Genomic DNA, 16,060 nt, shown 5'->3' on the forward strand with positions numbered 1-16,060 from the left:
CTCTTCTACAATGTTATTTAAGATGACGAGGTGCTTCTTAAGGCACTTTTTTTCATTTTTTCCTTTTAAAGAGAATTTTATTGAGATATAATTGACATACAATTAACTGCATATATTTATTTTTTTAAGCTCTTTATTGGAATATAATTGCTTTACACTCCTGTACCAGTTTTTGAGGTACACCAAAGTCAATCAGCTGTATTTATACACATATCCCCATATTCCCTCCCTCCTGCGACTCCCCCCCACCCTTCTCGTCCCAGCCCTCTAAGACATCACCCATCATCGAGTTGATCTCCCTTTGTTGTATAGCAACTTCCCACTAGCTATCTATTTTACAGTTGGTTTAACTGCATATATTTAAAGTGTACAATTTGATATTTTTCTTATTAGTCATCTATTTTGTACATATTAATGTATATATGGCAATTCTAATCTCCCAATTCATCCCACCCCAACCCCGCCCCCCCCCACTTTTCCCCCTTGCTGTCTGTAATAACTATGATACTTTTGTCAATGATTAGAAAGTAAAATTGATGGAAAAAAACCATGAGTATAAGGCACTTCTTAAATAGGCCAGGGTCTTAATTTTTAAAGGTTCTGTGGTGTCTATTTTGCTCTAGGTTTACTTCCTACAGCAACAACTGAAATTGTCAAAGTCAAGGACCAACTTACAACGGAAGATGGAGAGCAAAACCTTGACTCCACTGACCAAAAGCAGAGTATAGAGAAAGGGGTTTATCTATTGTTATCCAAGGGTCTGGGGCTTGGACGGGTGGTTCTTCCAAAGGTGGGAAATCTTACCACATTTTTAGTATGCATTCAAAATATTGAATGGTAAGAATTTGGGAGTTGAAGAGGGTGGGGATGATCCTTTAGCTCTTATGAAGATTTTCCTATATATTCTCATCTCTCCTTGACTAATAAGGATACTTTTCTCTATAATTCCTGTCACCTTCACAGAATATGTCATCCTCTTAATTTTTTGTTCTTGTACACTCAGCATATCACCATGGGCTTTTTCTATTCTTCATTTCAAATCCCATGACAGACTTCTGCTAAAAGTAGTATTTTTGGTTCAAACACATCCTGGGTCCTTAGTTGGGTTTAAGTCTCACTCTCCAAGTAGAATCATGGGGTCTCAAGGTATTTGCTCTTTGCCATTGACTGCTTATGTGAGCTTGGGGTCAGTCTGTCTGGATCTGTTTTTCTGTATGAAAATCAAACCTATCAGAGTTGTCTAATAGGACCGTGAGGTGCCTTTCGGTTCCGGTATCTTAGAAGCTCAGAACATTTAGTGGTTATGGAAACCTTGTGTTAGATTCTGGTTTGGGGTTTCCAAGAAGTTGACCCAGAGATAAGATTTTAAGTGCAAGTAGTTTGTCTGGGAGGTGCAACTCAGGAAATACTGGCAGAGGTTTGGGGAAATAAGGCAGAAAAAAGGAGGAAAGAGAAGGCAATAAAAGGTGTATTATCAAGCCAGTTAGCACTGCATGCAGCACGCCTTCAAGTTATTCCAACTGAGAGATGTGGAAACTGGGTATTTATTCATGTACTCCTTCTCCATTATTGGTTGAATGCTGCTTTGAGGGTCGCTGTCTCTCCAGCATTTCTTGCTCCTTTTTTCCTATAGTCAGAAAAAAGTGCTCTGTGTAGAGTTGCAGGCTTTCCCAGTGAGTTTCCTAATTATGGAAATGTCAATAGGATATGGGTGGGGTGCTGACTACATCAGCTACAATGTGTGTGAGAGGTGTGGGGGAAGTATGGGAAAGAAATGGTCAATTGAGAAATGAGAAAGCAGTGGTCTGATGTTTTGGTTTCTTTTAAACTTGCCATGAATGTTCCGGAAATTCCAAGCCCTTGTTCTGTGATGTTTAGCAGTGTGTGCATGCTACCTTCACAGTGGGCATGGAGAAGAGAATAAATTTGTAGCTAAACGTTAAAGAGCTCAGCAAAATCCTGACCAGAGTGAAAAGGGTGTATGTTAGTAAGTTATGGATGCTTTATATAATTTACATAGAAATACTCTTAAAACACTACGCCGCAAAAACCTGCAATGAAATTTCCTCTTGCTACCCATTCTTCAGGATGTCACATAAAAATGTTATAATGCTGTGGCATTTTGACTAACAAGGAACTCATTTTTAATTGCTTAGTATCGAAGGTTCAGTTTGGCCAAGAGCCTTCCCTTGTGTACCATGGGTCTTTCCTTTAGTGCATAGCCAGTGGTTTGGGTAAAATGGGCCAGTTGATTCGATGATCATCCAATGCTCCTTAAAAAGTTTCAGCATTCAGATATGCTGTTAGAAATATTGAGGTGGGAGGAAAAGTATAATTCAATTCATTCTTCCCCTTCTGAACTTTATTTCTGAGAACCTGACTTGCCAAACATCTGTGAAATATAGAAGAGGCTTAGCAATCAATCATGAGAGGAGGAGGTGATGGAAGAGGAAGGCTGGCCAGGCAACTCTAAGCTTCAATCATTTTGTATTTCAGGACTAGAGAACAGGATTGCTGACTGTTAGATTTCCTTTGAGAGGTGGTATGCGAATGGCATACTGAATATTCTGATAAAGCCAAGTATAGGTGTAACTCCTTTAGGAAACAGTGAATCTGGTAAAAAGTGAAACTCCTTGGGTGAATATTAAATGAGGTTTGACTTACATGAAACTTAGAATCTTAGAATAAGAACAGACCTTCCAGAGCATCTAATTCAACCCTCTCATTTGATTCAAGAAGAAACCAAGACTTTGAAAGGTTCAAAGGTGTATCCATCAGGACCACAGAGCTTATGGATTCAAGTGTTATGATACCTAATCCAGTGTTCCTTCTACCCCACCACATGGCTATATATCTGCCCCTCTTCCTCCTCCTCCCCTTCTCCCTTCCTCCTCCACCTCAACAGGAAGTTCATTTAAACAACAAAACACCTGACTTGAAGGGATGGGTATCTAGGATTCTTTCACCTTATCCCTACATTTAAAAGCTTCACACACACACCCCAAGAAAGTTATGAAGTTGCCCTTGGCTTTACAATGATAAACGTAAAACATTGAAATCGTCCCAGTCAAATAAGGTCTGCAAGGATTTGTGCTGTGGAATCTGTTTAACACTGAGAACAAAATAATTGACTGTTATGTAAGGACAAAGGTTGAAGGAGCACACTGCTAATAGAGAAAGGGGCTGTTTTCACAGAAACAGTCTTTTTCAGACCTTGTCTCTGTTTGATCTCCACTTTGAACTCCACTACATACCATAGAACATTTAGATAAAAAAAGCAACACTTCTGTATTGTCTGTCCTGCTTCTCTCAGCTTCTCTTTCCCTGACCTGCTCCAATGTCATTGTCAAACATCTCTGAACCTCAGTCTCCCTGTGTCTGAATAACACATCTTGTTTTGGAGGGGTTTTTCTAAGAAAAAATACAGAAATGTCTGATGTGGGAAATTTAGGAAGTGCCATGTCCCTGTGAACGCATTGCTAGGTCTCCTCCCAGGGCCTTGAAAGGGGCCTTTGCCTCATTTAAGCATTATAACCTTCACGGTAAATCTGCCTCTATGTCCCAGTGTCCTCCATGATGTTTTCTTCCATCCTGAGAAATCTGGACTGTATCCTGTCTGGCTGGGTTGAGGGCAGCATCCCTGGCTGGTCCCTTGCCTGCCTGGAGTCCACTCCATGGGTCCATCTCCCCCTGGCTGCCCGAGTAAGTGTTCGGAATCTAAGTCTAATCATGTAATAGCCCTCATGGCAATTTCCCATGAGTCCCCAGTATCTTAAGGATAAGCCCAGACTGCTTGAAGGCATCCAAGGCTCTCAAGAAGCAGCTAGTCCTTGTGTTACTGACCCCGGTTCTTGAACTCTTTAATCAATAGCAATTGATGAGTGGCCAGGTGAGAAATTCAGGAAGGCTTTACTGGGACTCGTGCTGCAGCACAAGGGAGTGAAAGCCAGCAACAGCTTCCCTTGCTCGCTCCCTGAGAAGGGGCTGAGCTGGTCCGTTAAATGGGGTGAGGGTAGAGTCTAACCCATGAGTCGGGCAGGAGAGGTGGCTTAGGTGGTCTGCCCACCCCCTTGGTGGTGCTGTGTGCAGGGATCATGGGCAGGACCCTGCTTTGCTCCCAGCACCTCAGAAGTGGCAGTTGGATTTTTGGTCTTTTTGTATCTTGTTGTCCATAATTTGCCCCAACTGCACATGCACTGCAGTTATTTTTAGTCCCTTGTAGTTTCTTTGTATTCTGTTGCTTTAGGAGACATTTGTCCAGAAGTAAACACTGCAGCAAAGGGCCCCAGGCCCCATCCTGTCTCACTTGCTCCTCCAGTACTTTCTTTTGCCAGCCCCACCTCCACACTCCAGCCATTCACACTGTCTGCTCTTCCTGAAGCAGGTCAGTCTCTCGCGCCTGCTTGCCTGCCATATTCTGCTCCTTCTCCTCTGTGTCTGTCTGCCCTGCCTCCAGATCATCTGATAGCGAGGGCTCTCCAGGATCCCCAGTCTAGATGGCCCCTCCTCGCCCTGCGCTCACCTTTACATACTTGTGCCTTAACTCAGGGGACACTGGATTGCTCTGATGAACTTCTCCTGTCTCCTCCTACAAAGCTTGAGGACAGGAGTTAAGCTGAAAGAGAGTGACCTGGAGACCTCTCCCCTGAAAGGTGAGGCCGGATGCCTGTCTCCCCTCCCCACCTCCAGCCCAGCACGGGGTACATTGTTCCTGAGGGACCAGGGGCTGCCATGGCCAGGGACTGTTGTATTTTTCCTTCTTCAGGAGGAGGAAGAGGGAGAGTAAGCCCTCCTTTTCTTTTTGTACTTCAGAAATTCCACCTGCCCGTGAGTTTCTTCCTTTGCACTGATACCTTCTAATCATTATGATAGTCATCAAATGTGTTTCTGAATCCATTAAGTGCCTCTCTCAATGTGCAATGCTGTTCTAGGCAGGAACTGAGAACACAGAGCAGCTCCTGCATCTTACCTTCAGGTGCTCACAGTGCAGATGTGCTTAAGAGAGAAAAGTCGTCGAGGTCCAGGGGCCCCTCCTGAGCTCGGCTTCACAGTTGGTACTGGATGCTAAGACGTGGGGAGAGAGTCCGCCCAATGACTGGCAGTGTGTCCAGCCCGCGAACACCTGCACACGTCCCTTGCTTGCATTGTGTCATGCTGGCATAAGTTGGAAAGCATTGTGAGCCTCGCATACTGGCATTATTGTTTCAAGAAACGTTCCCTTTCTATGTTTGTGCATGGAGGACATCCAAGACAGTGAGTTTTCCTTTCAAGTAAATGACCCCCACCAAAAAACCCCATGCAACCAATGTTAGAGTGTATTCTGGGAATTCTGTAAGACACTGTGGGGCTCTCCAAAACAAAGTCAAAGGATGAAAGTTCGCCCAAACTTTAGCTGTCAAACGCGTGCTAAATAACACAGCTGATCTGGAAAGACTGATTTAAGACTTGTTTCTTCTTCCGAGGATGGCACTGCAAAAGGTTCCTTTCTGTTTGCACAGGAATGAAATCATTTTCACAGTTAGCATGATTTCTTAGCCACGAGTGGGAAGAAGTCTCTTCACAATAGATAGAAGTGTTCGATCGACTGCTGGTAAAATGATAATGATGATATCCAGGTCAAATTATTGAGAGTCGTTTTGTGTTACAGCAAAAGGAAGGTGGGAGAAGTCCTCAGTGTGACAGAGTTTCTCATCTACAGTGTGAAAACGCTGGAGACTGTAAAAGCTTACAGAAAAAAATCATAAATTCTGTGCGTGTGTGTGGGTACACGCGCAAGGACAAGTGCAACAAATGCTAGAAGAGTGTGTCCTTTTGCCTCTTTCACTCACTTTGCTCCTACACATCCATCCGCCCAGGGCCCTTAAAGTGACCCGGCTGAGAGGAGGATTCATTAGCTCCCACACCTCACTCTTGCTGCAACCCCAGCACCACCTGGCAGCAGAGCCGGCGGTGTCAGGCACATCCATAGAAGTGCAGTGACGTGCTCCCCATAGAGGGGGATGCGCTTTGTGCCTGGCGACCTCGCCGCTTTTGCTCACACGCTGCTCTGTGCTTAGAATATCCCTTCGCCCATTTCCCCAAAGCTGCTGGCCCGGGTCTAAGTGTGATCTCCCCCAGGATTAGTACTGGTCCTCCAGGCCAGAGGCTTTTCCCTCTAGAAACAGTTGGTTTGGGTCTTTCTCACAATGTAATCATAGTCATTCTTTGCATTGCTCTCATTCTGCTGTTTGCTTTATCTTTTTAATACTGTACATTCCAAAAGGGAATGAGCTTTCCTTGGGTTCTACCCCCAGGACCGCACGGTGCAGTGCCTGGCACTTAGAAATGCCCAAGACACATTGGATTGAGTGTGTAGGAGAGTTAGGGGCTGAAACTGTGGTGAGTTTGCATTCACAATTCCTGAGTCCTAAACAGAATGACTTCTGTGTGTGGTTGTGACAGGGAGGATAGGATGAAGTGAGCAGGTTTTTAAAAAAATACCCATTGCATGTCTGTGAAAACTATTTGAGACTCCCATCTCCTAAGTCTTATACAAATTCTTTTTACTGTTTCCTAGAGACATGGGCGCAGACCAAAGATAAAGATGAGTAGGAGATAGTCTTGCTGTTATTTATAGGCTTTAAAATAGTTTTCCTTAGTCTTATTTTAATTTTTCAGAAATCCCCCTGTGGGCCTGATTCTGCCTACACAATTTCTTAAAATTAAACTTGCGCATCAGTATTCATAGCTCCACCTACTCTTCCTCCCATTTTTGAGCTGTGTGCAGGTGATACAGATGTCTGGGGATGTGCTTCCATTCTGTTTGACATAAACCTGGCCAGCTTCCCCCAAGTTTACTGGTGGGAACACTCTTGAACAGGGTTACAAATTGGAAGTCCTTAGCCAGGCAACCTGCAACAGTCGTGCCCACATACGTGCTACATTTTGGAAAATGGTGGTAATGTTGGCATTTTCCATGGCTAATTTTGGAATTGCCAAGAACTTTGTGATTTTTTCAGAGCAGGTTTTGTGACTATAATTGTATAAAGTACTCATGCAAAAAGTAACCTGAACGAAGATGCTAAAGACAATACTATGAACCTTGCAGAGCAAACTCATGTGAGTTGCTCAGCCACGTCTTATTATTGTTGCATGACTTGGCTCTTCCTGGTTCTTCCCATGAACAGGAGGAAAACTTCTAGACTAAAAGAAATGACATACACGTCCCTTTTTTCTCCTGTTAGAATGTAAGCCATCTGAGAAAAACTCACCTTGGAAAGATTTCCATTTTGGTTATGTAGGAAAAATTCTGCAGGGCATCCCCAAGCACAGATACTTTTCCTTACATATTACTTAACTTCTAGATATTTTCACCCCAGTTAAAGGGTTAGGAGTTTTCCAGTTCAGAATCTTGCTGTGGGATAACTGTCTTGACAGATCATTTCCATTCCTCACTTGGGCATCTCACGATCAGTGAACTGATTGAACCAGAAAGTTCCTGAACTACAGGGGGAGGAAACTTCAGGGTACAAACCACATATAAGTGGACTGTTGTAGTAGGTAGCTTAATCACGGGCCTCCACTTGTCTTGACTTATATATTTATATACACATATTTGTTTAGTTCTTTGTGTTTTGTTCCCAGGGCCTTGTTGAGGTCAAAACAATTTGGCAGTTACTTGACCCCCATCAAATTGTTTGTATCCCCGGAATTCATGTTCCTACATCTATTTGGCCTCTCCTCTCTCTTTCCAAATCTCAATAAGCCTCTTTTCCTGATTGTCTTTGGAAGGGGATTAAACAAGAGCATATTGACTTGACACTGAGGCAAACAGTAAAGTCACATTTCATCTAAGTGGCAGGTCCCAATATCCCTATTCTTATTTTTTTCTTTTTTTAAAAAATTGAAGTATAGTTGATTGACAATGTTGTGCTAGTTTCAGGTGTATAGCAAAGTTATTCAGTTATACATATGTATCTATCTTTTTTTTTTCAGACTCTTTTCCCTTGTAGGTTATTATAAAATATTGAGTAGAGTTTCCTGTGCTATATAGGAGGTCCTTGTTGGTTATCTGTTTTATACGAGGGTGAGTCAAAAATTATCCGCACTCCGGTTATATTAAAACTTCTATAAATTCTACAGCCAGAGTGCGGATAATTTTTGACTCATCCTCGTATATAGTAGTGTGTATATGTTAATTCCAAAATCCCTACTCTTAAGCCTTTTCCTTGTGCGGCTTCCCTTAAAAAATCTGGCCTCCCCTAGGTACATGCTGCTGCTTTTGCAACACCACACTCCTTATGTTCTTCCACCTGGAACTGCCCAAATTTCATTCCCCAACACAACTTTTTCCAACCACTGCTTAAGTCTACTTTTCATTCTTTCCTCTGAGACCTGAATGATGACTTTTCTACAGCCTGTCAGTTATTTACTCATTGCAAAGATTAACCTGTCTAAAGCTCCCTTTCTAGGTTTGCTCTCAAGGGATAGCTTACCTGCATAAAAGACACTAGACTTGAAATCAAGCAGCTCAGGTCCAAACTCCAGATTTTAGCACTGTCAGAGCCTCTGCTTTCTCATCTGTCCAGTGGATCAATTCTCGACCCTCAAAAGAAGTTCTTCCTTCCTAGCTGCAACAAATGAGGTATATATTCACAATAACTGTGTAAGTGAAGCTCTTATATTCAGTGCAAATGAGAGAGTTTTAAATTTCTTTTTTGATTATTAAAGCTAGGACCCCTAAAGACAATGAAGACCAATTTCTTGATTTTTACAAGTGAGGAAAGTGATGTCCCAGGATCCCACAATCAGAAATCAGTTGCTAGCAGAGCTGAGAACAAAACTCATGCCCCAAGACTTCCAGTCCATTGGGGGTTTTCCTATATAATATTCTGAGTTTGTGGATTCAAATAAATACAGATTCACTTAGTGCTTGCTGCAAGCAACTGTCTTAAGCACTGAACAGAAAGCAAGCAAGCCAAGTATCTCCTCTCAAAAAGATCATGAACAGTAGGAGAGAGAGAGATGTCACCAGCTAACTAATACAAGACAGGATGAAGGAAATGCTAAGTAAAGGCAAAATATGTTTGTAATTTTTCTAATTCAAAGAAGAGATGGCAAAAGGGGGTCTTGACAGTTATGAAGAATGTGGATATACGGAGAAGTGGGGGGTAGGAAGCACATCCTAGGCAGAGGAAATTACAGAAAGAAAACGAGAGACTTGAAAGTGCATGGTGTGGACTGGAGTGTAGAAGAGACTAGTGTTAAGTAGAGCTTAGGGTTTTCAAGGAGATATATCTAGAATTTAGATTTAAAACATAAACAGTTTGGGGCTGTATCATCAAGGGCTTTAGTCCTTTAGGTAAATATGGACAGGCATGGTGGGTATTTGAGGAAGCTAGGGGTATGAGATAATTTAACACCTAAAAATTTAGTCTAGGTTGGGTTGGAATGGCCGAAGGGCATGTATAGTGGTAATGGAGAGAAGGGGGTAGATTCTGGAAACATGCCATGTCAGGATTGAATGTGAATTCACAGTTCTAACATTAGGAACATGTATCATTGCTCACTTCTAATCTGTTCCCTCTGGTGTTCCAAAAAAAGAGTATCTTTCAGTATGTACTTCACCTCCATACAGATACAGATATGTACAAACATATGTAGAAGCCAGTTGTAGTTAATATTCTATAAATGAATAATCTGGTTAGTGTCTATGATATGACAAAATCAAACATACTGCTCGTACTGAAAGTCAATATACAAACAGTTAATCTCCTTCCAAAAACAGTCAGGAAAAGAGGCTTCCTGAGATTTGAGAAGAAAAAAGGAGACCAGAGAGTTGTAGGAAAGTGGATTCTGGGGATGCAAACAATTTGATGGGGTTCAAGTAACTGCCAAGTCACTTTGACCTGAACAACCTGGTACCAGTATATTAGAAACCCATGGAAGACTGGGGTGGGGGAGCAGGATGAGTCTTACCTGTGAGCATGGGATTTAAGGAGAGCTTCACAGGTGAGGTGGTGTTGGACAACTCCTGAGTCATGCTCATTTGAGAGGACCTAGCAGGACCGAGTCATTCGGAGGGAGCCATGTGCGTGAAGGCCAAGGGATATGAAAGTGGTTTGGTGGGAGTCACATCTGAAGGACACCTACCAAGATGCTAAACAGGGCTGTCTCAGAGGGGTAGATTTTTTACTATATCTTTTTAAAAAATATTTTATGTATGTGTGTATGTATTTTTTACTTATTTGGCTGTGTCGGGTCTTAGTTGCAGCACAAGGGATCTTTGTTGCCACGTGCAGGATCTTTCGTTGCGGCACGCGGGTTCTTCATTGCAGCACAGGGTCTTCTCACTAGTTGTGGTGTGCAGGTTTTCTCTCTAGTTGTGGTGCATGGGCGCTGTAGTTTGTAGCACATGGCCTCCCTTGTTGAGGCGCTCCAGCTCAGTAGTTGTGGGCATGGGCTTAGTTGCCCCTCAGCATGTGGGATCTTAGTTCCCCAACCAGGGATCGAACTGGCGTCTGCTGCATTGCAAGGTGGATTCTTTACCGCTGGACCACCAGGGAAGTCCTCTTTCCTACTTCTTTATATAAGACTATCCTTTATATATTTTCTACAATAAGAATGTACTGTATTCATAATCTGAAAAAAAAATCTATATTATATATGATTTTAAAAGGAATGTAGTTTGGAATATTAGATCACAGTCAGTGATCTCTTGTGACTGGGTTAAGAAGGATCCAGAATCCTAAAGATCTGGATTTTATTCTACAGCGAAATAAGAAATGAGGAAGGCCTTTTTACAGAAGAGTAAGTTACCAATTGAAACACATGGAGAACAATTCGGAGCAGTATTTGATTCAGCTCCAAAATGTGTTATATCAACATATGTTACAGGTCAAAGAAGAAAATAGCACTGCAGACCAGAATGTGAATGATAGGCTTAATGGAAAGGCATGGAATCTGGGCTCATCTTGAAAAGATTTGTGATGTTTAGATAGAGGAAAAAAACAGGGGAGAGGATATTTAAGGCTGAAGCAACGTGTGAGCAAAAGCAAAGTGATGGGGACGAAAGTTTCTGTTGGAAATAATGAGGTCTGCGTTGCATAGGTGAAATCATGGCAGATGAAGGCAGCTTCTAGTTCCAGAAGAGAGGTTTTGGACTTGATTGTGTAAGCCAGGGCAGATTTTCGAGCAGGAGAATGATGGATAAAAATAGTCCTTGAACTAATAAGGCTCATTCAGCAGCAGTGTTCCAGGAGATGGGATGGGAGAAGCACTAACAATCACCATGTGGGTGATGACAGTGGCAGCAGTAGGAAAGGAACAGCAGAGGTAGCATGTTTTAAAATTAAATATTGTATGGATGAAGATTGGCTAGAGATTGAATGGAAGCAAAGAGCTCGTGGTGCTTCCACTGGAGAGCAGAATTCTAGAGTCCTGAAGATTACTCTAAATTGTCATAGTATCTCAGTCATGTGAAAGGGGAAACACCCATCCTTATCACGTGGGCATGAATGTCATGGGTTTTTTCAGCATTTGTGCTGGATTGGATTAGCTGTTCGTTCTCCTGATGAGGCCCCTAGGTGGCCCCTGGTGGGCATTTATAAAAGGGCCACTTAGCCTATGACCATGGGAAAGTACAAACCTATCTGATAACAGGGCATATCTCCAATTCTGACCTTATACATACCATGTGACAGCCAACAAAGGTAATTAATATGAATTAATATTGGAAATTAAATGGCTTGGGCTCCATTTGCAGTGCATATTTGTGGGCAAAAGGCACAGGGGATAAAGGCACCCTTTCCTTCAGAGCTTCTTAAAAGATGGAGGAATTGTCATAAGTGATTACAAATTAGTCTTCATCCAGGCTGATTGCTGTAAATGACCGAGAAATCATCTCGAAGTATTATGTGCCACAAAGTCATATCACACAGATCACCAGGTATGATGGGTAGGTAGCAAAAGGGTGTGAAAAGTGCTTGGATGCCATGTTAAATATTCATGATGAAGTCTTGAAGCAGAAGGTTCCCCTTTGATCCTCAGCTACAAAATTACAACAACACTGGTGTGGGTGATGCATTATGAATGCATGTAAATGACATGTCCATGAGACAATTGTGGAAAACTACCGCCAAGATACAAAAGGATATCTGCAATGTCCTTATGCATCCTTTTAATTCCTTGACCTTCCCTCCCCACTGTGCAAAGGACATTTTCCCTTTCCCTCTTTTTAGATAAGAAATCTAAAAAGATTGATGAGAGGTTAAATGATTTGGCCAGCATCAGGACAGCAAATGTATAGTGGGAAAAAATCTAAGTTGGCCAAGAGAGTCATGTTTGAAATTTTGGGGACCAGGGAGGCATCAATTAACCAGTCTGTCTTGCTTTTCCTATAAAATGAAAGAGCCGACCCATCTCACAGGGTTGTGAGACGATCAGAAAGATAATGGATGTGAAAGCATGGTTCAAATGCAAGACCCCACCAGTGTGACTAGAATGGAAAGCTCGCATAAACAGGTTTGAACTTATTAGCACAGCCCACTAAGGAATACTGATCCCTTCGAACAATGTGCTTCTTGCTCAACCTGCTGCTGCAATAAAGGCTTAAAAAGGAAACTCTTGTTTTTAACTGCTCAGTATGAATATTTAACACAGCATCACAATGCCTGCCATAGAGCTTTGTGTCCTATCCTTGGTAATTAGCAATCAGCTTATGGAATACTACTCCATGAGGTGACTGCCAGGTGGACAAGCCATTCAATCATTCATTTTCCAACCATCACTGTTATTCCAGGCACCCAGGCACTGCAGGTACAAAGAAACACAATATGTAATTATTCTCCACAGAGTCTCCAAGCCTACAAGGAGAGAGGGAGAGAACCACACTTTTGCAAAGCCAAGTAAGAGCTGAGGCAGGAAGAAGATGCTGTGGGGACACACAGGGAAGAATGACTAACTGTCTACATGGGCAGGAAGGTCTCATCCGGGAGATGACCTCTGAGCTGCAGGTCATACCAATGTTCAGGAGACCAGCTAGATAGGATATTAGGACTGTGGGCTGTTTACAGCAATGTAATCTCTGGGTTCCTGACTCAGGCCCTCCATCCTAAGATAATCCCCTCAGCTCCCTACCACATCAATCCCCACTTTGGAGCATTTTTCTTGACATTTTCTAAGACCTCCTTAGGCGCTTGGAACTGGAGGGATAGCAGCTATCTGAGTGGGGAGCCCTGGACCTGGATCAGAACCCATGTGGGCCATGGATGCCTGCTTTTCCTTTTTGGTATGTTTTCCAATCCTCAAACTGCATTCCACTGCATGCCTGACATGTGAGGTTGACCAGATGTCCCAAGGAGTGCAAAACTCCCACTTATGGGTGGGTGGTGGGCCCTGTGGCCTGTCCCTTGTTCCAGAAGAGTGGCCTGCCTAACAGATTTCTCCCACTGGCCAGCTATGTCTTTTGTAAATCAGGTGAGATCAGTGCTTATGTGCTGATTTGGAGTGAGTCAAATAGTTTCTATAGGCAAGGACCCTGCACGTTCTAGGAATGGCTGTGGTTTGCAAGGTGGTAGCATGTGTCTCCACAGGACTGCCCCACACAGGAAAATTTTCCACTTACAGAGCTGACCAATAAGTCAGTGCTCAGTCATTACAATAGCTCATTCCATTATGACGAAAATACTTGCCCAACGGAATGCTTTCTGAAGAGGCCAGCAATACAGAAAAGTAGGCTTCTGCTATTTCTCTGATTTCATTAAAAAATATTCTGTTCTGCTCTTTGGTTTATTCTCTGACAGAGTCCTGTTTGTACATCTTTTTCTTCCCCTAAAAAACAAAAACAAAAACAAAAAACAACTATAACTGAAGAGCTCAAACTACTTCATCAGCATTTTGTTGCCATATGGAGCTGGCCGGCCTCGGAGGAGTAATCCGACACTTGGATGACAAGGCATATTATCCAAAGTGGCCAGCACACTATGGTGAGCGCGAGAAGGAAATGGCATTAGTTTAATTAGATTAAACTATCATATTGGAGCCAAGGGAGGGGAATCACATGAACGATATTTTCTAAACACACTTCATTGAAAGCTTGTTCAGGATCTCAGATAATGAAAATATCAAGTACTAATGTGATAAACCTTGCAAATTTTACATCAGAATACATGGCCTTTCTTAGTTGTGGCATTGACATAACTGTGTTCCTGTGTGTGTGTGTGTGTGTGTGTGTGTGTGAGAGAGAGACTATCATTAAAGGTCTTTCAATAGTAATTACTATTGCTAGTTTTTTGCATCCAAAATTTACTGACAACACATGCATTGTCATTTACCATGTTCAAAAGGTAAACAACTAACTTACAGTTCAAGAAAAAGATGTGTTCTAGGTTAATAAAGGACAAGGCTTTTCTTCCCTCTTTATCCCTCCTTCAGTTAGCCACCCCAATCCCCCAGTGATAGATGCAGAAGGACAAATCAGAGTGCCTTCCTTTTGCACTGTAAGCAATTAAAAAATGAAGCACCCTGGTATTTTTAAGAAATTGAAGATTTGGAAAGATGCTAATTAAATCACCCAAAAGCTTCTTGCCTCATTTCAGTGTACTGTATAACTAGGTAGCCAGAAGTTATATATAGCACCTGAGTGCTATTCTTGGACTTTAATACAGTTTTAATTATTTAATTAACAATGTTTCAAACAGTGAGGAAGAAAACTGGTTGCAGACCCGGTCAGACCAATCAGGTACCACTTACGTATCCAAGTGTCTCTTTCCAGTCCTCTGAATTCTCAGACACATCTCTTATCTGTGTCTTGGAAGTATTCTACCTCATGCTGCGTGACAAATTGTAGGAAACTTTTACATAGCTGTCAAGCTCACCTAAGTGAAGGCCATTCATTCATTCACTCATTCACCCATCTAATATTTACCAAGTTTCTGTTTACCAAGTGCCCGAACTATGCCAGAAGCTGCGAAAACAGAGAAGAGCAAACGGATGGGTAAGAAACTGTGTTCCTTGCCTTAGAGATGCTTATGACCAGTGATGGAGACAAACATGTAGAGTCGCAACTAGAAGGACGTTTAGCAGCACAGCTGACTGAACTGATGTTCCACTGGGGTGCCTGGCCTGGATGTATACCCTAGACACTGAGGGCTGGACTTTCAATGCCCAGTTCAGGGACATGAGAAGTGTCCTTAGGCTTGCTTAAGGGAAAGCTTAAAGATATGAAAGATAACAATAAGAATATACCTAACTGTTGTTAAGTCATTACTGGCTATCAGGCTCTGTTCACATTCCTTCTCTATATTAATTCACTTAAGCTTCATAGTGACCCCCTGGGATAGGTAGGTAGCCCCAGTTTTGCAGATGAGAAAATTCATGCAGAGTAAAGTTAAGAGATGGGAATTAGGAGAGAGGAGGGAGCTAGGCGTCTTTCTTCGGATGAACTGCTCCAAAGCCGTTTCTCCGCAGTCACCTGGGACCCACCTGCATGGTGTCCGTTTGGCTTATGGTGCGGCAGCAGCCAGTGCAGGAATGTGCTACTTCACATCACCTCCCATCCTTGTTTGCCTCACTCCTCCCTTTCATGACTCTTATAGCCCTGGCTCTGTACCTTTGAGATAAATTGTTCGCAATTAACTGACATCTGCCATAATAGATCATTGATAAAAAAATATTATAAGTTAGTGAATTAAGTATTATAAGCACACTATTTAAAAACATGGAGGTAAGTACCACAGGGACTAAGTCTCCCCCAAAAGTGGAAAATTGTTATCTCCGAGGAAGTGAGATTACTACTTTTAGCACCATTAAAATTTTTAAGCTATTTTCATGCATTTCTTGGATCATTATAATTCAGTTATACAAGATTGATACGGAACTAAAGATGTTTTCAGACAGACCCTGAGTTTACTATTCATAGACCTTCACTAAATGAACTAATCACATGTTATTCAGAAAGAGAAACTGAATCAACAAAAAAAGAGAATTCAAGAAGCAGATGTGAAGTTGACAAGTATGTTTGTAAAAGTGAAACAAAAACAAAAGTGCTGGAATGTTGGAATGTTTTTTAAATAAGGTAGAT

The 16,060-nt window shown here is 42.2% G+C and overlaps 1 protein-coding gene across 3 annotated transcripts in view; it reads left to right on the plus strand.

Annotated features, from left to right (window-relative positions):
• The window catches only part of PHACTR1 (phosphatase and actin regulator 1), a 505,241-nt gene that overhangs the window by 239,117 nt on the left and 250,064 nt on the right, over positions 1 to 16,060 (plus strand). The window lies entirely within an intron of this gene.

The sequence above is a fragment of the Hippopotamus amphibius genome, chromosome 11, assembly GCF_030028045.1.
Source record: "Hippopotamus amphibius kiboko isolate mHipAmp2 chromosome 11, mHipAmp2.hap2, whole genome shotgun sequence".
In the NCBI taxonomy this organism is placed as follows: Eukaryota; Metazoa; Chordata; class Mammalia; order Artiodactyla; family Hippopotamidae; genus Hippopotamus; species Hippopotamus amphibius.